Source organism: Sturnus vulgaris, chromosome 24, assembly GCF_052056855.1.
Source record: "Sturnus vulgaris isolate bStuVul1 chromosome 24, bStuVul1.hap1, whole genome shotgun sequence".
Lineage (NCBI taxonomy): Eukaryota > Metazoa > Chordata > Aves > Passeriformes > Sturnidae > Sturnus > Sturnus vulgaris.
This window is the reverse complement of record NC_142266.1, coordinates 4,895,251-4,912,462: the sequence shown is the minus strand read 5'-3', so window position 1 is coordinate 4,912,462 and position 17,212 is coordinate 4,895,251. Positions and strand designations below refer to the sequence as shown.

At 49.3% G+C, this 17,212-nt stretch overlaps 1 protein-coding gene and 1 long non-coding RNA gene across 2 annotated transcripts in view; one reads left to right on the top strand and one right to left on the bottom strand.

The window, feature by feature from the left end:
• LOC106863440 (gap junction beta-5 protein-like) overlaps nucleotides 1-17,212 on the top strand; it is a 117,732-nt gene that overhangs the window by 50,242 nt on the left and 50,278 nt on the right. The gene's annotated exons all lie outside the window — the stretch shown is intronic.
• On the bottom strand, nucleotides 7,365-11,800 carry LOC148221298 (uncharacterized). Its single transcript, XR_015808313.1, has 2 exons — nucleotides 11,640-11,800; nucleotides 7,365-7,447 (listed from the first exon to the last, which is right to left on the bottom strand). It is a non-coding gene; the product is annotated as an uncharacterized LOC148221298 (long non-coding RNA).

Here is a 17,212-nt window from a genome sequence, read left to right as displayed (position 1 = left end):
TAACTTTCCAGAAAGTACAATTGAGCTGAACTTTTCACGGAGTTTGAGCCAGGAGTGATGCAGTCAATGAGAACTGCACCAAGAGCTGTGCCCTGAGCCAGGGCTGAGCTGCTGCAGTGTCCCCGTGGTGATCCTGGCATTCCCATCTCCCTCCAGGCACTGCCAAAATCTCTATCTTTGATGAACCAAATGGCTTGGCAGAGTGCTGGGCCTTGGCATGGCCTGGTGTGTGTCAGGGAAGGACTTCCCAAGGCTGCCCCTCCTGCTCTGGATTTGGGGTGAGGATCTCGGGAAGGGGTTCCTGGACTGCCCTGGGACCTGCCCTGTCCGAGCCTAAACCCTATAAAATCCAGCTGCTCTCTCCTGCTGGGTTTAAAAAGAAATGCTTTCACAGAAATGGCTCCAGGTGTGTGTTTGTGCCAGAGAGGCTCCTGAATGCCTCTTGGAAGGGCTGTGCAAATATTTTGGCAGATGCTGCTCCTGGGCCAGGGGATGCTGCTGTGGGGAATGGGAGTCTGTGAGTGGGGGGATGCTGAGAGCTGTGCCTGTGAGGAACAGCCTGTCCCAAGTGCTCAAAGCGTGGTTAAGAGAGCCCAGTTTGGTCAGAAGTTGGGTTTTTTTGATCCTGGAGGGCATTTCCAGCCTTCACAAGGCTGTGGTTCTGTCTGTGGTGTGGTCCCAGACTGAGCCAGAGCACCCCAGGGCTGTGCTGGGCTGTGAAGAGTCAGCAGGGGCTCTGAAAGGGAAATCAGCACCAGGGCTGCCTGAATGAGCCTCCTTTGGGCTCTCTGGCTGCTGGCAGAAGTTTAAAAATGCTTTTTATTTAAGTAGAGAGAATGACCCTTTAAATCTAAGATCAGAGTTTATTGCCCTGCAGAGCCCTGATGGCTCCAGCTGCTCAGGCAGATGTTGGGTGGGTGAAGCCCTCTGAAAAGCAAAGCTGGGCTTGGCTGAGCTGAGCTGGGCCAGCCCCTCACTTGCTGCCAGCCCATGAATCAAAGCCCAGCCCCAGCACTGCAGACCTGCCCACAGCCCCATCACTTATTGCTTAACAAGTGCATTAGTGTAAATCAAGAGGCATGTTTCAATTATCTAATAGAAGAATTATTGATCCATGCTCTCCTCCTGAACGTTCAAATGTTCCAGGAGGAGAAGCAGTATTTGTATATGCTATAAAAAAGCTGGAGTGTGGTTTTATGTTTCAATTAGGTGGTGCTTGGAGAGCTGGCACAAGATGTTTTTGTAGGAGCAGCTGTGGCCAAACTGTGACGGGCACAGAGTCACTGGTGGTCCCCAGCCCTGGTTTTTGGGGTCAGCAAAGGACAGCAATAGATTAAATTCCTCCCTTTGCCCTGAGGATGCTGTGCAGGGAAGCCCAGGGCTTCACTCTCAACTCATTGCCCATGGAAAAGTGCAGCTATTCCTTAAAATGCCAAATTCAGTTTAAGTGTTTGAAATCAAAGCGATTTTCTTCCCCCTCTCCCTGCCCCGTGGTTCTGATAGTTGGGGGGAGAAAGGGGATTTGTGCTTCTGGTGTAAAGAGTGTAAGGAGCCTTGGGTGTCTGGCTGATAAAACAAACATCCCACAGGAGAGTTAATTCCAAGTGGAATTATCCTGAACCTCCAGCTGTCCATTGTCCTGTGGTGACTGTGTAAAATGCCATTGAGGGATGTTCCCTTTTCCCTTTGATAGAAAACATGGGGCTATTTTAGAAACTTAAAACTCATTCCAGACTCTGCTCAGCACTTCTTTTCAAAGCAGCTCAGTTCAGCTGTCAGTCCCCAGCTCCACTTTTAATTAAAATAGGTTTGTACCCTTCCCTGACAAGCAAACATGTACAGTAAGTTGCAGACGACAGAGCAATTCTTCTCAGCTTAAGGATGCCACATCAAATTGTCTCCTCTCTAGGACAGCTCTCTGTGTTTACGAATAAATATACAAATAAAGTTGTCATCTGAAAGTTGTTGATAACTATTTTCTGGGGCAGGGAGCTCAGATGAGATGTAACAGCAGCTGCCTGTACTTCTTGCAATCCCAAAATGTTTCTGCAGACTCCATGGCCCTGAGTTGTTTTTCTTTTTCTCCCCCATTGTGCACAGACACAAATTGTGAAATGGTGTCACTGTGCTTTGGGGGAGCCCTGGGGCAGCTGAGGGGTCCTGGGCCAGCAGAGATTTGCAGTGGGGATTGCTCAGCCCCCAAAACAGAGCTGGGGTGACCCCCAGGGACCCTCCCCTAGGAATGGAAGCACAGGGAAATGTGGGAACAGCCTGTGCTGGAGAGTTTGCACAGAATATTCATTGTGGTTTGAGCACTTCACTGCCAGAGCAGGATTTCCTTGCTGGAACGAGGCACCTGCTGAACCTGTCACTGCTTTCATGTTCTGCTTATTGAAAACCCGAGAAACCCTCCAAAAGCAAATAAGATTAACTCCAAACAAACGCGTGGCACAGAGCAGCAAATCGTGCTGCAGGTTTATTGCTGTCACCATTAGGAACAAGTTTCTTCTCCTGGCCTGGCTGCTGCTTTGTGTATTTTTTCAGTGTTTGAAGCTTTTTTTTAAGTCTCAGGGTTAGGGGAGGCCACTCTCACGCTGCTTTGGGGGTCAGGCTGAGCTTCTTTAAAGAAGGTTCACCTAAAACAAGCAGTGGGGTCACAGAACTCTGGGTGTGGGGTTAGGGGACTCGCTGCTGCAGCTGGGTGGTTGGGATGGGTGTTGTGAGAGATGCTCAGCTTTGAGGGGCTAAAATGGTCCAGCCTGGAGTGGCAGAACTGTCCCCAAGTGCCACACATCTGCCAGGGCAGTGTTCCCTGCAGCACTGGCAGGGAAGGGGGCTCGTCCCTGTTTCCCAGCTGGAAACCTGTGCAGTGTCAAATATTCCCATTCCCAGCCAACCCTCACCCCGACTCCTTGGGCCCAGGGTGGGTTTGTGACTTTGAGCCACATTTTTGGGGGCTGCCCAGCAGGAACCAGCCAGCTCCTTCCTTCTGCCAGCCCTGCAGCAGATCATTGCACACCCTTTCATGGAGCAGAGCATCCTCCTCCTCCAGGCTGAGCAGTGTGCTAAATCCAGCCAGGTGGGAAGCATCAGGAGAGGACAGCAGTTGTATTTTCCCTCTGCTGTTTACACACTCCTTTAATTAGGAGGCTGCCTTTGATTAGCTGAAGAAAACCCAAGCTGTGTCAATTGAAATTAATTTCTCTCTATCAATTCATCCTTTGTGAAAAGTTTGGGTGCCTTGTTCCAAACTGGAATGTGGGCAGCGCAGGGAGAGAAATCAATTTTCCTACCAGGTCTAATCATGAGCTGTGTGAAATTAAGTTGTCACCCAGGCACCCTAATCCTGGTGTCTAAGTGCATGTTGGGCTGTTTGCTGAGGCAATTACAGGAACCTGGTTCCTCTCCCTCCCTGACTTCCCTTATTAGAAAACACTTAAGGGCACAGCTCCCTGTGACACGTTGTCATCAGGGAGGGACAAAAGTTTCAGAGGAGAGAAGTAGGACATGTAAGAGCAACATGAACTGGTAGGAATCAAGAAGCTATTTATGAGCCATTTACTTACTTAGCCCTAAAAATAGCTGGGGCTTTATGTGAAAATAGGGCTGTGATTGAAATCAAGCCCCAGACGTGAGGTAATGGGAAAGGGGGGGTACAAAGACAGATGCAATCAGGTGTTCTATAAATAGCCCTGCTCACCTCTCCAGGGATGGGGCAGGGGTTGGTTTGGGTGTTTTCCTGCCGGGGGGTTGGAGGAGCTGCTTTGGGGTGCAGCAGAGTTGGCTGCAAGACTGAAGGCAGTGGGGACAGCAGCAGGGACTGAAATCCAGACTGGGGATGATCCCCCAGCACCTCAAATCCCAGCTGCAGTGTCCCATCTCCTGGCCAGTGCTGTCCTTGGGGTGATGTGTCCTGTCCTGGGCTCCTCAGGGCAGGAGGGACCTGGAGCTCCTGGGGAGGCTGCAGAGATGAGGAAGAGCCTGGAGCATCAGGAAAGGCTGAGGGAGCTGGGGCTCAGGAGATGCTGAGAGGGGCCCTGGGTGTCCCTTTGTGTCCCTGCGTGTCCTTGGGTGTTGCTTGGGTGTCCCTGTGTGTCCCTATATGTCCCAGGGTGTCCCTGACTGTCCCTGTGTGTCCCTGCGTGTCCCTGCGTGTCCTTGGGTGTTCCTGGTTGTCCCTTTGTGTCCCTGAGTGTCCTTGTCTGTCCCTGAGTGTCCTTGGATGTCCCTGTGTGTCTCTGAGTGTCCCTGTGTGCCCCTGTGTGTCCCTGAGTATCCCTATGTGTCCATGGGTGTCCTTTTGTGTCCCAGGTGTCCCTGGGTGTCCCAGGTGTCCCTGTGTGTCCCTGTGTCCATGGAGGCTCAGAGCAGTCCCAGGTCTGCTCCAGGGCCCAGAGCCGGGGGCAGGGACTGATCCCAGGGAATTCCACCTGCACAGGAGGCAGAACTTTCCTGTGGGCACTGTCCCTCCCTGGGGACATTCCAGAGCCACACGGACACGCTGCTGTGTCCTGAGCTCTGGGATGGCCCTGCTGGAGCAGGTGTCCCTCTGTGATCCCATAAACCTGACCCGTTCTGAGATGCCAGGATTCTGTTCCCACCCCCCCTGCCACAATAATATTCTTTGCAAGTCAAAAGGTGCTGAGTAACTTCTCCTGGAAGCAGCTCTCTGCAGCTTTGATCTCCTGCCTCCATCTGCTCTTTTATTGCTCCAGGGCTGCAGTGTTGAAGTTTTTACCTCAAGAGGTGACATTTGGGTCCTTTCAGGTCCCTCAGTGTTGGAGCAAGCCCAGCACCCTGGCTGGGTGCCACAACCAAGCTGTGCCTGTCACCTCAACCTGCACAGGAGCACTCCAGGGAGGGCACTGAGAGGAGCAGATGGAATTAAATCCCTGTTTCCTGTAGGCTTTTAATAAAAGAGGGGACGTGTGTAACGTCACCAGCTCTGCCCACGCTCGGGGGAATTTGCCCCGTGACACTTGGACACTTTTCCAGCCTTTCCTTGGAGTTGAGAAGCAGAATTGTGCTCTTGCCAGGCTGCAATTAAAGAAATTCACTGCTCCCCATAAAGCCTAAACCCTATAAAATCCAGCTGCTCTCTCCTGCTGGGTTTAAAAAGAAATGCTTTCACAGAAATGGCTCCAGGTGTGTGTTTGTGCCAGAGAGGCTCCTGAATGCCTCTTGGAAGGGCTGTGCAAATCTTTTGGCAGATGCTGCTCCTGGGCCAGGGGATGCTGCTGTGGGGAATGGGAGTCTGTGAGTGGGGGGATGCTGAGAGCTGTGCCTGTGAGGAACAGCCTGTCCCAAGTGCTCAAAGCGTGGTTAAGAGGGCCCAGCTTGGTCAGAAGTTGGGTTTGATGATCCTGGAGGGCATTTCCAGCCTTCACAAGGCTGTGGTTCTGTCTGTGGTGTGGTCCCAGACTGAGCCAGGGCACCCCAGGGCTGTGCTGCTGCCACAGGCTCTGCTCAGGATCCCCTGCCCAAAGCTCTGGAGGTGAAAATGCTGAACCCTCTGCTTTTCCAAGTCTGCAGCCCAGCCAAAGCAGGGTGCAGTGTGCTGGCAGCAGCCTGGTCTGCTCTTCCTTAAAATATGTTTGAAATCAAGGAGCTCAACACCCCTGCAAGCAGGGAGAGTGGGAGGGAGCACAGACCGAGCCCAGCTGTGCTGGTACAAAATGGGATTTATGACTTGTGACCATTTTTTGAGTGAGAATCATTGATTTCTGTATTTATTTTTTTTTTTCTCTTCCTCATAGAATTTCTTCTCCTTGAAATAGAATAGATTGCCTGAAGCACCTGGTTTCCCAGGGATCCAAGGCCATTCCTCCCTGGTGCCCTGAGCACAGAGGCTGCTGTGACATGTGGAGCTGTGCTGGGGGGGGGTTTTGAAGCCAGGAGGGGCTGGGGATGGCTCAGTGCTGGAGCTGGAGGTGCCGTTTTCCCAGAGAATCTTTGAATTGAGCATTTCTCCTCACGGCAGGGCTGTTTTCCTTGCCGTGCTTCACAGTCCACCAGGAAGGAAACCTGTTCTTTGTTTCTGACTTACCCTAAATGCCTTTCTTTGTAAATGTCAGACCATTCCTTTTGTACTGCCTGTTCCAACACAAAAGGAAACAAATTCTTTCTATGCCAAACTGCAGATTTTTTTGCCCCTAAAGTGCTGTTCTGATAATTTTCAAAAGGCTGCAGAAAGTTCTCTCGATAGGCACTAAAACCATGCAGATTTTGAAGATTTTCAAAAGCTGGACTTGATGATCTTGGAGGTTTTTTCCCAACCTTTATGATGCTCAGATTCCATCTCTGTGCATTTGGGCTGGGAAAGGATTGTTCTGAACAATTCTGCTTCCTCTTGCCTTTGCAAAGTCATTACTGCAGGCACAGCCATGAATTTGGGGAGAACAAACTCTGCCCCTCCCTGAATAATGGATGGCTGGGGGTGTCAATGCCCCTGTGAAGTCACAGCCCATCTGTGAGCCCAGAGAGAAATGGGAATAGCTACGTTTTGTTTTGTCTGCTCTACAAAACAGGAGCTGGAGACTGATTCGTTCTGATCAGAGAGCTGGGGGAATTTGTTCCAGGTAGGGGGGATCAGGAGCTGGGGTCTGTCTGTGGGTGATGTCTGTGGATCTCCCAAGCTTTGGCCTCTCAGAGAGCCTGGGCAGTGTGTGGGGACGAAGGAATGGGATAAATAAGGAGATAATTTAAAAAATGCTAATTGAAAATCAGAATGAGATGAATTCTGACTCCACATCAGGGACTGGAGTGGCAGGACAAGGGGCAATGGGTTCCCACTGCCAGAGGGCAGAGTCAAATGGAATATTGGGAAGAAATTCTTCCCAGTGAGGGTGGTGAAGGGCTGGGATGGATTTCCCAGAGAAGCTGTGGCTGCCCCATCCCTGGAAGTGTCCCAGGCCAGGTGGGACAGGGCTTGGAGCAGCCTGGTCTGGTGGAAGATATCCCTGTTCGTGGTAGGGGATGAAAATGGATGATCTTTACATTTCCTTCCAACCCAAACCATCCCATGATTGCCTGATTCTATTTTCCTTCTCGGATGGAGGAACGTGGCCTATCACTACTCACTTAAAGAAATAAAACCCACACTGAAATGGTGTGAAACAGTGACTTCAGATCCCTCTGTGAACATTCCCCTGCAATTACTCAACTCTGTTAGAGTGTTTTAAACACTTTTGGATCCTGACAGAGAAATGCTGTTTATCACTTCTAATTTCTTCAACTGGGTCTCAAAACTAATTACTAAAACAGACTGTACCATCTGCTTCCTTGGGATGTGCTCCTGCTGTAACTATTTCTATTTTAAGTTGGGTTTTTTTTGCTTTGTAAATTTGCTCTCACTCCTAAAATGGTTCAATCCAACCTTTTGTTGTTTTATTGTACAGTCATATTCCACTCCTTCTGGATCTGCATCTCTTCTTGGCATCAACAGTACCTGAGAGGAAGGAAACATAAAACAAAACTTAATCCTGTCATTCTTTCTGCACAAATGTGCCTGGTTTATATTCCTGGGGCAGCTCTTGCTGGAAAACACTGCAGAGTTTGCAGGTAGGAAAAGCAGGAGCTGTTCACATTAAAGAAAACAGAAATTCTCCATGGGGAGGGAGCAGGAGAAGGAGATTCAGACTCCCTGGTCTCCTCAGCCCTGGAAATAGGGATGGCACAGGCTGGGAGGGTTCATAACTCTTGGTTTGACCAAAAATTCTGGTTTTGGAGCAGGGCAGGGCTGATGCTTTCACCACACCAAGGAGTGTTTTCCACATCAGAGACTGGCAGAGCTCAGTGATTCTCCGTGGTGGATATTTCCCCTGATGTTCCACTTGAATTCTCCATCACTCATTTTAATATTATTATTCATTTTGCACACTAAACAACCCTTCCTCCCCGCTGGTTGATGTCCTCATTGCGTCTGCTTTCTGCAAGGGAGAGCAAAATCTCCTCCTTCAAGTGAACTCAGAGATGGAGACTTTGGAGCCCAGTTTTGGGTGATGCTTCCCCAACTGCACCAAGCTGTGGATCCTGAGCTGTTGGGAAAGGATTTCAAAGTGATGGGTGAGGAAGAGGGCGCTGAGTTTTGGGCAGCTGAGCGGGAGCAGCGATTCCCTCCTGGAACTGCAACTCTGGGGAACGAGGAAATCGAAATAACTCACAGTAGCCGAGTCAAAAATGTCAATCCGAGCTACATTCACGTTTTCCTGCTCATTTCTCCTCACCTGCAGGAAGATCAGCTCTTAACCAGAGAGAAAATTGAACCAATAGTGATGGTGTGGCTGAAAATCCACACGATGTGGTGGATGCTGCTCCCCCTCCCAGGTGCCAAAGGCCTTCAGACCTCCAGCTCATGAGATTCCCATCAAGCCAACAAAGGTCATGCTTGGCAAATAATGTGTCTCAGATGAGTTTCTTCCTCTGCATGAGCTGAGCTTAGATCGTGCCCTGCTTTTATCCCTCCCTTTGAGGGCTCCCAGGCTGGTGGCAGGAAAGCCATTATCAAGGAGCTGTTCCTTTGCCTTGGCTTTGTGGATATAAATACTGACACCTTGTTCCATTTTTCATGCATTACTTCTTTTCCTGCCCCATTCAGAAGAACAAAAGGAGTTCTGAGCTCTCTGAGCGTGGAATTTGACAGGTTTTCCTTGGTGGTGGCATTGCTGGTTTTTTAGTTCTGCTCAAAAACAGCTTTTTCCTTTTACCTGAAGGGGAAGGGGGGGGTGAGAAAAGAAATGATGGGGAAAGCTGGAGGAGGTTTAACCTGCATGCATGAAGCAGCAATTCCAGTGATTTTTATTGTTTGGGCTTTCTGATGGTTGTCCCCAATCATCAATAAAGCTCTGGCTGTCTCTGCTTTGCCCTCCTCGTTAGCTGGAGGCAGTGCTGGGGCTCTGTGGCTGCCTGGGAAGTGCCTGCCTGGCAAATTCCCCTCTCCCCTGCCTCTCCAGCTGGCCCTCAGTCCCATTTGGAATATATACGGGACAAGAGGCACACGTGGCTCGGGGGAGTGGGCAGGATTTATGGCCAGCAGACAGTGTTTAGTACAGATGTGCAGAGCAGCAACTCTCAGTTGCCAGCAAAACCTCTGGAGAGATAGATCATAGCAGGAAGTTGTCAGCAATTAATTTTCAGAGGGCTAAACTTCACCCATTTTTTAATAGAAGAGGAGTCTCAAGGACCAAAGAGAGAATAAATCATTTGGACCCCTGGGAGGTTTTTTTTGTTTCTTTCCTGAGCAAGCATTGCTGCTGTTTTCTCCCTTGCAACAGGTAAAACATTGGGGGTTTAACCACTGAGATAAATATTCTTAAATAAGGAAGACTTAAAACAGAAAAATAAAACTAAGAACAGCTTTTCCTCTGTGAGATCCCTTGAATGCCTTTGCAAGAAAGATGCCAAACACTTGGATAAAGGTTTGGTTGATCTTGCAGGTGATACCTGAGTGACAGAGTTGAGAGAGGGAGCTGAGCTATAACTGGTGGATGTGAAAAGTTTGCTGACAGGGTTGGTTGCTGGCTATTGCAAATTTAGTTTTGGGGGGTTGATTTGGGGGTTTTGGGGTTTTTTTTGGAGGAGGGGGTAATTTCTTTGCATCTCAGCTCCTCTGCCAGCCACAGCCTTCAGAGAGGAAGAAGAGGCCTCAGCTCAATTGCCTGAATGGAGGTTCATGGCTGAATCAACGATGCTTTATTGAGGCTGTGGTATCAAAGGAGAGTTTCTGTTCCTTCTGAAGAACCTCAATTCATCAAAGAATTTCATTATTTTCCTCACAGTTAAGCCAGGGTTTAAGTCCAGCTCTACTGTGCATAGTGTAAATGGGGTGTGGGTGTTTAATGCTCACTGTGGTGGATTTAATGCTCCTAAATTTTTCCATTGCCACCAAAGTTGGGGATTTTCTTCCCCTATGGAAGTTTCTTTATGTCACAATGTGGTTTAGAGGGCATGGTGGGATTAGGGCAAGGACTTGGTACTGGAGGCCTTCTCCAACCTTAATGATTCTGGGATTCTGTGTTAACAAAAACCTGTTACAATTCAACAAAAACCCACAAATCATAGAATCACAGAATGGTTTGGGATAGGAAGGGACCTTAAAGATCACCCCACCACGGGCAGGGACACTTCCCTTTGTCCCAGGTCCATCCAAACCCCATCCAACCTGGCCTGGGACACTTCCAGGGATCCAGGGGCAGCCACAGCTTCCCTGGGCACCCTGTGCCTCCCCACCCTCACAGGGAAGAATTTCTTCTACACATCCAACCAAAATTGCCCATTTTCAGCCTGAACCCCAAAATCTTCCTGTGTCCTGAACGGTGGTGGCAGCTCCAGCTTTTCTCCCCAACTTTGAGCTGCTCTGTTCCTTCAGCACAAACTCTCAGGGATGGTAAAAGCTCCTGGAAGTGGATGCAGACCTTTGGCTGCCATGAGCAGAGCTCCTTCCCCCAGGTGAGGCAGGTCTGGAAAGCTCAGGAGATAGAGAACTTGAGCCGAAAATTCACTGTGGAACAATTCCACTCTGTCATCTTCCTCTTTATTACCCTTTCCTCTGCAGCCATGATGGGATTAGTGATATTTCCATTTGTCTGTTTTATGTATTTTGTTTTCCCTTCCTCTGAAAAATGATTACAGGATGAAAAGTTTGTCAGGCCTTGGAGTTCAGCAAGATTCTCTCTGGAATTAATTTCCTACCGTGGAGTGTGAGCAGGCATCTAGAAAAACACTATTTGATAATGCTTTTTTCTTCATATAAGAAAATGATCATTTTCACTTTTTGGTGGGTGTAGGACACAGAGCTGTGTGGGAAAGGCAGGATTTTTATTTATCAGATGCCTGAAGACCTAAAATCTTAAGAAGCAGTAATGAGGAAAGCTGAGGAAATGGAAGCTTTGCTCCAGCTGGTTATTCCCCAAGTGTCAGAGGAGAGGAGCAGGAGGAACGAGGACATTGCCCTGGAATCAAACACCCCAGGGAGATGAGCTGGGATCTGTCAGAACCCAGCAGAGCCAGATCCATGAAATGGCTCCTCTTGCTTTTCTCATCCTCCCCATCGAGCCTCTCTCTCGATGTAATTGAAGGGGTTTGTTCTGACACCTGCTGCAATCAGGGCTGGATGCTTTCCATGGAAAATCAATGCCAGGAACGAGGCCTGTGCTGGGCTCTTGGCTCCAGTGCCTCTCCAGCACTGGTTCCCAGTTACAAGAGACCCTTCTGTTCCATCAATCCTCCCACCTGTAGCCAGCCCTGAGAGGTTTTCATCCCAAAATCGTTTTATCCCACCATTTCACCCTTCCCCTGAGCACCCTGCTCTCACAACCTTTCTGATCATATTAAGATCAAATCAGCCCCCCGTGGTGGGGGTTTGGAACGGGACCATCTTTAAGGTCCCTCCCAGCCCAGACCATTCTCTGTTTCTGAGATGTCTGTGATGTTTTCTGCCTCAGCAGCACAGGAGGGATCCCATCAGGTCCTGCTGCTCCATCAGCTGCCTGACACCATCCAGAGGGGGAGGCTGAGGGATGCTGGCTCCTCCTCGGGGTCTGTAGTGATGAAAAATCCATCATTTCCCCTCTCTCCGTGTTCCCAGTGCTGATGGAGGATTCACTCTCCCTTTAAATGAAGTCACCTCTGCAAGGACTTACCGTGCCTGGAGCCTCGTGCCAGGATGGTTTATTCTCCATCATCCAGAATAATTCCCTTTCTCCAGCTGCTGGCCTCGGGTTTGGTGTGCTGAGAGGAGCTGACTCAGAGATGACTCAAACTCTTCACACGCCTTTGTGGGTTTGCAAATGAAAGAGCAGGGTAAGGTTGGGTGGTTAAATAAGAGACCACAGCCAGCAGCCAGCCCCTTCCCAAAATCCCAGGGGGAAGTCAGGACCTGGAAACACACCCTGGGCACGGTGATTCAATGGAGTGAGCAAAAAACCACTTGTAAATACATTTATTAGTGCTGAGGCTGTGGTTGGGGCTGAGGCAAAGGAGAGAAGCCACACAATTACCTGCAAAATCCTCCTGAAGTCAGGGAGTCTGCAGGTCAAAAGGGTCAACAAAGAGCAAGGAACAGGGAGATGTTTCTGTTTTGCTGTGGGTTTTATTTAATTCCACATCTTTAATTCTGATCTCAAAGGCAAATGATAGAACTGGTGTTTTTAAAAGGAAATTGCCAATTTGGGGGCAGCTGCAGAAGGTGAGGAGTTTCTGGGAAGTCTCAATACCAAAACTGGTCTCTGGTGTTGTCTGAGAAGATTCTGAGCCCATCATCCTTTTCTCAGAGCCAAAGCAGAGGAGCAGCAATCCCATGAGATTCCTGAGTCCATCCCCATGCCTGGTTATGTAGAGCTGCCAGAAAATACCCTGGGGATGAAGGGGCAGGGTGGGATCCTTCACCTTGGGTGGCACAACGGGAATGAAGTAACCCAAAAAATGACTTTGAGTCTCATTCAGGAGCAAAACCAGCCCCTGAGCTGAGCCCAGGCCTCATCCCTGGAAACTGGGGTTTTCCTCTCATGTTTAGTCAGGACTGTGGGTGTTGCAGGAGGGATTATCACCCTGTGTTCTGGAAAAGCTGAAATGTGCTTTGAGATCCTGCAGCTCAGGGTTCTCAGCCACAGAATGAATGCTGCCCCTCCTGCTCAGCACATCCTGGGCTGCAAGTGAGGGGTTTGCACTTGGGTACAGAGCTTTTCCTCAGCTGGGGACACCCCCCAGTGCTGCGGGGTCTGAGGGGGGATTATGGGCTTTACAGTGTGCAGGATTTCCATAGGGCTTAATAGAGCCAATACCTGTAAATTAGGATATTTTTTAATTTATGGAGGTAAAACTCCTGTGGGAAACTGCATTTGCTGTTGTGAGCCTTAGAGGTAATTATAATCTCCTTTTTTGACACTGCACTGTTGGGAGTGAATGCCAGCATTTCCATTTGAGGGCTTATTTGATTATTTTTCTCATTTTGCAAAACATTATTACATTAACCCGCCACTCCTGAATCCTTGTCCTACCATGGCATTTATGCATGAGAGGGTCTGTGCTCTGAAAGGAACATCAGGCTGAAGAATGCTCCATGATGATGGAAAGGCTTCTGTTTATCCTGTGGCTTTGGAATAAGAGCTTATTTTTGGCTTGGGAAGCAAATGTGACCTAGTTTGGATCCAAAATGTAATCTGAACCTTCAGCTACACATCTCAGATATTTATTAGGGCTGAAAGTAGTCAATAAATGTATGTGAATCTGAGTCAAACTGAGACAGGGGAAGTTTAGGTTAGGAGAAATTCCTCCTTGTGAGAGTGGGGAGGGGCTGGGATAGAATTCCCAGAGAAGCTGTGGCTGCCCCTGGATCCCTGGATCCCAGGCTGGACGAGGCTTGGAGCACCCTGGGATCGTGGAAGGTGTCCCTGCCCATGGCACGGGTGGAATGAGATGAGCTTTAAGGTCCCTTCCAACCCAAACCACTCCAGGATTCCCTGATTTTACATAAATCAATAATCCACAGCACCAGAACCCTGGGATCCATTTGTTGTGTCCCAGCCCTCACCCCCTTCCCATCCCAGTTAAACCAGAGGAGGCTCCTCCAGCCCTCAGAGATCCCTCAGCCTGCTCTGACCAGGTGAAACCATCCCTGAGGAAAATCCTTCCCCAGCAGGGCTCACTGCTCTTCCCTTTTCCTCCCACTCTCTGCTCACACTGTCCTGAATGCAGTTCTGGGTTATTCCTCTTAGTCCATGCAACGCTTTCCTTTTCCCTTCCTTACTTTTAATTAAAACTCATCACTTGAAAAATCCCAAGGAAGGCTTTACAAGATCCTTAATTTGATTTTTATTTTCATTAAGCTCAAACTTATATGACAAACCTCCCCGAGCTGTTGCTAAATGCACTTTGTTTTCATGCAGTGCTCTTCTGGCTGAAAGTCCCGTTCCTGCCACGGCAATGTGGGCAGGAAGGGAATGTTCACCTGGGGTTTATGACCCTGACAGCCTGTTTTTGTTATGAAAATCGTGGTGAGCAGCACAAGTGATGAAATACTGAGTTCTGTGGAGCCTGCAGAGTGGTTTTTTTTTTTCAACTCCAGTCATTATACATTGTGTTGGCATAAAGAAACAGAGGAAGAAGATCCTTCATAGAGAGCAAGCAATTCTTCTTGGACCTTATGAAGTTAATTATTTTATATCCCATAACTGAAACTTGTAACTCAGTGTAATTGGCAGGAGAAGTCCCACAGTAACAATCACGGGGCTGGTTATTGTTTCCTCTAGTGCTCCACTGTGGGAATGCTGGAAAAACAGCCTCCCATCCTGGTGTTTATTGGCAAATGCTTAAATAAATCATGCCAGCCTGTACAACAAGCTCAACGATCAATAATCTCTCCTCTTGCAAAGGGAAGTGTTGCAGGAGGGGAAGAGGTGGGGACAGGCAGGGTTGGTGGTGCCAGTTTAGCTGGGATTGTGCTTTAGGGATTTGGGAAAACCAGAGACCAAGCCCAGGCTGGATGGTCCAAGGAAGGTGTCCCTGTCCATGGCAGAGGGGTGGGATGGGATGAGCTTTAACATCCCTTCAACCCAAACCTGTCTGGGATTTTACATCCTTTCAACACAAACCTTTCTGGAATTTTACATCCCTTCAACCCAAACCTGTCTGGGATTTTACATCCCTTCAACCCAAACCCTTCTGGGATTTTACATCCTTTCAACACAAACCTTTCTGGAATTTTACATCCCTTCAACCCAAACCCTTCTGGGATTTTACATCCCTTCAACCCAAACCTTTCTGGGATTTTATATCCCTTCAACCCAAACCTTTCTGGGATTTTATGATTCTATGACGATTTTATGAATTTGTTCTTTTCCCATGCTGCCAACACCTCACTGTGTGACCATGACAGGACACGGATTGACCTTGTGGTGTTCCCATATTCTGTTTAAACCCCCCCTGATTGCCTCAGGCTCTGTTTGCAGCCTGGGTGAAGGAACCAGCACTTTGTGTCAGGATCCTCACACCCCACACTCAGCATCACGGTGCCCTGGGCTTTCTCACCCCTGTGTTCAGCCCAGCAACACCAAACCTCCTCCTGCTGCTGCCAGCACCAGAGGGAATGACCCCATCACCCCATCCTGAGGGGTTTTGTGCAGCCACATTCAGCCCCAGCTCCTCCTCTTCCAACCCATGGAGGCTCTTGGCTGTGCAAAATTTGATTTTACCCAGAGGCTGCTGCTGCTTCTCTGTCTCACAGACCCTCTGGAGCTGCCTCCCTTTTGCAAGTGGATATATTAAGACATTTTTTTTTCCTCTCTGCCACTAATTTCTGCCTATTTCTGTCCCAGGTGGAGCCTGCAGTGACAAGAGTGACACATCTGTGAAGGCTGACACGGCCTCAGCGCTGCCTCCAGGTTCCAGCACAGCCAGGGAGAAGGGCAGGGATAACAGAGCTTTGCTTCATGTCCCCTTTGGTCCTTGGGATGGGACGTTTGAAGTGGAGGGAAAGGGCAAAGCAGGAGATCTCTGGTGAGAGTGACACCACCACCCTGCTGCTGGGAGGAGCAGGGGCTCAGGGGTGGCTGAGGGTACAGCTCCAATTTAATGCTTCAGTAGGAAATCTTAGGATGGATCCTCATCTGGGACGAGCTGGCCTCACTTTCAGGCAGTTTGTGAGGGATGGGGTCTGACCTGCTGCTCGTTTGAGGTCTGCAGGCTCATCTGTTAAACTGCACTTGAGTTTGCAGGCTGGCATTGCATTCCTGACACGTGGAGCAGGAGCAGGGCTGAGCACACACTCAGGATTAAGCATGTGAGTGTTTTACAGAAATACTCCTCGTGTCAGTTCAGATATCCCCGTGCCCTTTTTTTTTTTTTCTGCATGGAGAATGCTGGCTCAATTAAATTGTCATCTTCCTGGAAAAAAAGATGTCCTGGTAGCAGGCCTGGGTCTCTTGGTATCAAACCACAATTCTGGAAGGAATTTAAACAAAGTCATCAGTTTTAGGGAGTTGCTGAATTTCTTTTTCTATCCTTTCCATCACAAAAAGGAAATATGCTCCTGAACTCTCCAGGTAGTGATTTCAAGGTAGGATGGCTCCTGTTAAATTAGACATTTATGGACTATTTAGTAAATTACCTCAGAGACAAAACCTTCCAGGCTTGTTTTCAGTTTCATATGGACTATTTCAGAAAATTCATCAGGATTACCTGGGGCTGGGAGGAGCAGAGGGGCATTTGGATGTGGGAGAGGTATTTGGATGTGGCTGGGAATTCTCCAGTTGGCTTTCTGGTGGCAGTGACTGGGGAGAGGAAAGCAGCTCTGGGAATGGCCCAGTCCTGCCTGGACCCTTTCCCAATTTCAGCAGCTGAGGAAAGGAGCCTGGATGCTGCTTGACCAGGGGAATGTTGGAGAGGATGTGATGTGATCCTTCATCCTGGAGGTGTCAGGGGGTGCCTGGCCCTGGGGGAAGCTCTGATGGGGCCACACGTGGCTGCAGCTGCTTCCTCAAACACCCTGGGCTTCCACAGGGCCAAGGCTGCAGCCCCAAGGCAGGAGGTGCTGTTTAGTCCGTGGGGCTTGGAAACATCCCCAGAGAAAGCCACAAAATGGGGTTTGTGGGGATCCATGGGGGGCAGGGCATTTGCACAGAGCACATCTGGCCAGCTGTGGGTTGGGTTTATCCTGCCCAGGAGCACCCAACCTGTGTCTGCTCCCACCTGTTCCCTCTCTGCTGGTGTCGAACAAAACCTGGGTTGAAGCAGAACCTCCTGCTCTGGGATTTGTTTGCACTTTGCACTGGGAATTCTTCTCCCTTTTGCTCTCACAGCCCTGGCCTGACCTTCCCCTGATGCTGGGATGCCAATCAAGGAGCTCGAAGCAGGGAGGGCTGTGGATGTTATTGATTAGGGCTCTAATTGCTCATCTCCCCACGCTGTCCAAGCGAATTGGGCTGGATGGAGATGCACAGAGTGAAATGGAGACGTGGCTGCCATGGCACTCACTCAGGTATCATTCCTCAGCACGAGGCTGCAGAATTTGGGGGCTGTTCTTGCTCAGCCCAGCCTGGTTTTTTTCCCTGCTGGTCCCTCCCAACCTGTCTGCTTTCATGAGGTCCCTCATTGTGACCAGCCACAGGTGCAAGGGCAGGGAAGGGTGGCCACTGCAGACACACCTGGTGTGCTTCTGGGAGCACCCCCAAACATGCCAATTATCTTATTAATTATTTCCTTCCAGCCCAGAACCAAT